This window comes from Lithobates pipiens, unplaced genomic scaffold (assembly GCF_037356315.1).
Source record: "Lithobates pipiens isolate NorthernLeopardFrog02 unplaced genomic scaffold, aLitPip1_a1.2 Scaffold_25, whole genome shotgun sequence".
NCBI classification, from domain to species: Eukaryota; Metazoa; Chordata; class Amphibia; order Anura; family Ranidae; genus Lithobates; species Lithobates pipiens.
The window spans coordinates 230,283,272-230,288,271 of record NW_027507787.1 but is presented as its reverse complement, the minus strand read 5'-3'; positions in this window follow the sequence as shown (position 1 = coordinate 230,288,271).

The window sequence follows — 5,000 nt, the reverse complement described above, 5'->3', positions numbered from 1 at the left end:
AGCAAGACATTTACAAGAAATTGTTGTAAATGGCGTCAGTTTGCACCATTAGTCTGCATTTGGGTTGAAGTCATCATTCACATCTGTGCTATCCTGGATTGTCCCCTTATTGTGTTTTGTTGGGTGCAATTTCATCGGTCAGCTTGGTGTGGATACCCATCTAGACACCTTTATACACAAGGGGGGGTTGATTTACTAAAGGCAAATCCACTTTGTACTAAAAGTCCACTGCAAGTTCAATTTGAAGTGCAGTCACTGTAGATCTGAGGGGAACATGCAAGGAAAGTAAAAAAACAGCATTTTTGCTTGTACGTGATTGGATGATAAAATCAGCAGAGCTTCCCCTCATTTCAGAGCTTCCCCTCATTTCAGAACTTCCCCTCATTTCAGAGCTTCCCCTCATTTCAGATCTACCCCTCATTTCAGATCTACTCCTCAGATCTACAGTGACTGCACTTCCAAGTGTGCTTGCAGTACAAAGTGTATTTTCCTTTAGTAAATCAACCCCCCATAGTTTCAATGTATGTTCCCCTTTGCAAATGACTCCTTCAAAGTTTTTCTAGTGAAATTCTGTTGCTTTTTGTGCTTTGTATTTATTTATTTTTTACATTTTTTTTTCATTTAATGTTACTAATTTATTATTCATTTGTCAATAAACTGCTTTTAAAATGACTTAAGTTCTATCTGTGTATTGTTTCAATGTTCAAAAATGTATCTAAACCAAAATGATACATTTACGAAAGGCAAATCAACTTTGCACCGCAAGTGCACACGGAAGTGCAGTCGCTGTAGATCTGAAATGAGGGGAAGCTCCGCTGATTTTATCAGCCAATCATGTACAAGCAAAAATTCTGCAGTGCAAATTGGATTTGCCTTTAGTAAATAAATCCCATAGGGGGGTTATTTACTAAAGGAAATTCCACTTTGCACTGAAAGTGCACTTGGAAGTAAAGTCGCTGTAGATCCGAGGGGGACATGCAAGGAAAATAAAAAACAGCATTTTATCTTGCACATGATTGGATGATAAAATCAGCAGAGCTTCCCCTCATTTTAGATCTACCCCTTAGATTTAAAGCGACTGCACCTCCAAGTGCACTTGCAGGTGCAAAGTGGCTTTTCCTTTAGTAAATAACCCCCATAGTGTAGCTAACCAGTCTTTTGATGTCATAGCGCCATTAGGCTCAGTTTACGCCCAAAAATGTGCGACAGAGCGCAAGTGCATTTCCATCCCCACGCATTTCAAGTAGGGCAGCCCGTTCATTTCAGTCTCTACTTCTTATAGAAAAAAACACCAAACTGCGTAGTCCTGCAGATCAGACATGTGCGATTTGGTTTCTAACAAATGGATTTTCGTACGAATTTGTTAGTATTCGTACATTCGGATCAATCCGAATAGCGGAAAGAACCAAAATGACGAAATTACATATAAGCAAAATAACAAACTTACGAAAATACAAAACAGTAATGCCCCGCACACACGGATGGACATTCCGACGACAAAATCCATCAGATTTTTTTTTCCGACGGATTTTGTCCCAAACTTGTCTTGCATACAAACATTCGCACAAAGTTGTCGGAAAATCTGATCGTTCCGAACGCGGTGACGTAGAACACGTACGACGGGACTATAAACGGGCCAGTAACCAATAGCTATGGTCTCGTAATTTATTCTGAGCATGTGTGGCACTTTGTCTGTCGGAACTGTCTACATGCGATCGGGATTTTAAACGATCGGATTTTGTTGTCTGAAAATTTCAGATCCAGCTCTCAAACTTTGTGTGTTGGAAATTCCGACGGAAAAAGTCAGATGGAGCCCACACACGATCGGATTTTCCCACAACACGATCCAATCGCACATTTTCCATTGGAAAGTCCGACCGTGTGTACGGGGCATAAAAAAGAAAAGAAAATGACATCTATAACGAATTTGCATTTTGGATTTTCAATCCTTTGTCTGTTCATAATCTCGTATGTTCATTCATCATTTCGTTTGTTCGTGTTCTCGAATGGGCCGTGTATTAGTGAGTGATGTCAATATCTTTAGCCAATCAGCTTATCCCTTTTGTGTCACACGGCATTCCTGAATCTTTTTAGATCCAGTTAAAGCGGAGGTCCACCCTAAAGTGGACCTTCCGCTCATTGGAATCCCCCCCCCTCCGGCGCCACAATTGGCACCTTTCAGGGGGGAGGGGGGTGCAGGTACCTGTACAGTACAGGTATCTGCACCCACTTCCGGCGTAGATTCTGCAGAAGCTACGCCCCTTTCCGCAGAATCTACGCCCCTTTCCGCAGAATCTACGCCCCTTTCTGAAAGTCCCCCGCTGCCTGCTGGGAAACACACGGATCCCAGAGACAGCGGGGCCATCCTTATTGCGCAGCGCGACTCGCGCATGCGCAGTAGAGAACCGGGAAATGAAGCGGAAAAGCTCCACTTCCTGATTCCCATACCCAAGATGGCGGCGGCAGCACCCGAGAGACGATCGAGAGATCGGCTTCGGGTGACGACATCGCGGGCGCGCTGGGCGGGTAAGTGTCATTATTTTAAAAGTCAGCAGCTGCAGTATTTGTAGCTGCTGACTTTAAAAAAAAAATAAAAAATGGCGGAACTCCCGGCGGACTCCCGCTTTAAGGAGTCGGGTCTGGTGACGGAGTGTACTGGGAGTGTACGAATCAACGAAAAAGGTAAATCTCACAAAAGTAACAATTACGAAATTACGAGTAGTGCACCGAATAAACGAAAATTATTATCTAACAAAATTACGAATTTTAAATCAAAGAAAATTATGAATCATTTTGAATCAACGAAAATAAAAAGGTTACGAAAATACGAAGGAGTCCGAATATGAAACCTCGCGTCTTACGAAATTACGAATTGTTACAAATCAACGGAAACGTAAAGAAACAAAACAAAAACAACATTTTTTGTTGTGCACATGTCTACTGCAGAAGTGTGGGGGGCATTAACAATTAACGGCATCGCGTCTCCGTGCGTCTGCTGAAGAACGGGCCGTTTCCACGCTTGGTGCGGTGATTTTGCGTGAGTTTCCGGCACCCAGTTGTGTGAACCTGGGCTATGGGTAAATTCACATGCACAGCCGGGTAGGGGGTTCTTAAAGGGCTGTAAAAGTAAACGTTTTTTCACCTTAATGCATTCTATGCATTAAGGTGAAAAAACATCTGACAGTGCGCCCCCCCGTTTTACTTACCCGACCCCTCGCAGAGATCCCCTTTACATCAGAGTCCACAGAATCCCCCTTTACACCGGAAGCCACAGAGCACAGAGATCCCCCTTTACATCAGAGTCCACGGGGATCCCCCTTTACATCAGAGTCCACAGAGATCCCCCTTTACATCCCCCTTTACATCAGAGATCCCCCTTTACATCCCCCTTTACATCAGAGATCCCCCTTTACATCAAAGTCCACAGAGTTCCCCTTTACACCTGAAGCCACAGAGCACAGAGATCCCCCTTTACATCAGAGTCCACAGAGGTCCCCCTTTACATCCCCTTTACATCAGAGATCCCCCTTTACATCAAAGTCCACAGAGATCCCCCTTTACATCAAAGTCCACAGATTCCCCCTTTACACCTGCAGCCACAGAGAACAGAGATCCCCTTTACGCCAGAGTCCACAGATATCCCCCTTTACATCAGAGTTCACAGAGATCCCCCTTTACATCCCCCTTTTACATCAGAGATCCCCCTTTACATCAGAGATCCCCTTTACATCAGAGTCCACAGAGTCCTCCTTTACACCTGAAGCCACAGAGCACAGCGTTCCCCCTTTTACATCTGAATCCACAAAGTCCCCCTTTACATCTGAACAAGCAGATTTCCCTTACACTGCAGACTCTGATGTAAGGAAGAACTCTGGGGACTCTGACATAAGGAATACTCTGGAAACCCTGATTCAAGGGGGGACACTGAGAACTCTGATGTATGGAGAGGACTCTGATATAAGGGGGGACATTGCTGCCTCTGTTGTAAAGAGGAACTCTGATATAAGGGGTTCTCTGAGAACCCTGATTTACCTTAGTGTACTTACTCAGAGGCAGGAGAGAGAAGGGGGGAGACTTCAGTCACAGATAGGGATGGATGGTGAGCTCACTCACCCCTTGGCAGTCAGAACTTCTCATCCAGATGTATCTGAGGCTGCTGGACTTCAAATTTCTGGCCCCCACTTTCCTTTTCTGTGGCACAGCGCTGGGGATTGGAGTGTGGGCAGACACAGAGGGGTGGGGGAGGGAGGAAGAGGAGCAGATCGATCCCTCTCTCCTCTCCCGTCTGTTTGTGTGTGTGTGTGTGTGTGGGGGGGGGGGGGGGGTTGTTAGTGCTGGGCAGTGGGAAAGAGTGTGTAACAGACACTTCTGGCTTAGACAACTGCAGCCAGCAGCCCTACTGGGAAGTCATAGTCCAGTGTGAATTATGTGTCCGGGTTTCAGACAGTCTAAAACCCGGATGCATGATTCCAAACCCGAACGATGAATTCCCTACTCCCCTGTCCTAGCAGTAACTCAGATTTTCAGCACCCCCTGCTTCTTACTAGCAAGGGACTCATCATCTCAGCTCCCCTGCTCCCCCCTCCCAGCAGTGACACAGCTTTTTAAAACCTCCCGTTCCTCCTCCTCAACAATTACATGGGTGTGCAGCACCACCTGCCCCTCCCCCCTCCCAGCAGTGACTCAGCAGTCCTGTTTGGGGGTAGTTTAGTTTATTGCATTTCGTGTTCTTTGTATTTTATTAATTGATTGTGTACTGTCGTTTTTAATAAAAAAAAAAAAAAAAGTATTTTCATGTAAAATAATGAGACCAATGAGGGGCTGATTTTTAAGAACAGGTCCGAGATACTTCAGTGACCCCCAAGAGCCGTTTAAATCCCATTTCCCAAAAATGATCTTACTATTGCCTTCCCATTCATTCCACCGCAATGCACGGAATACCTGCTGATCCTGCCAGAAATGCTGTGTCCTTATCACTTCCTGTGGACTGCTGGGAAATC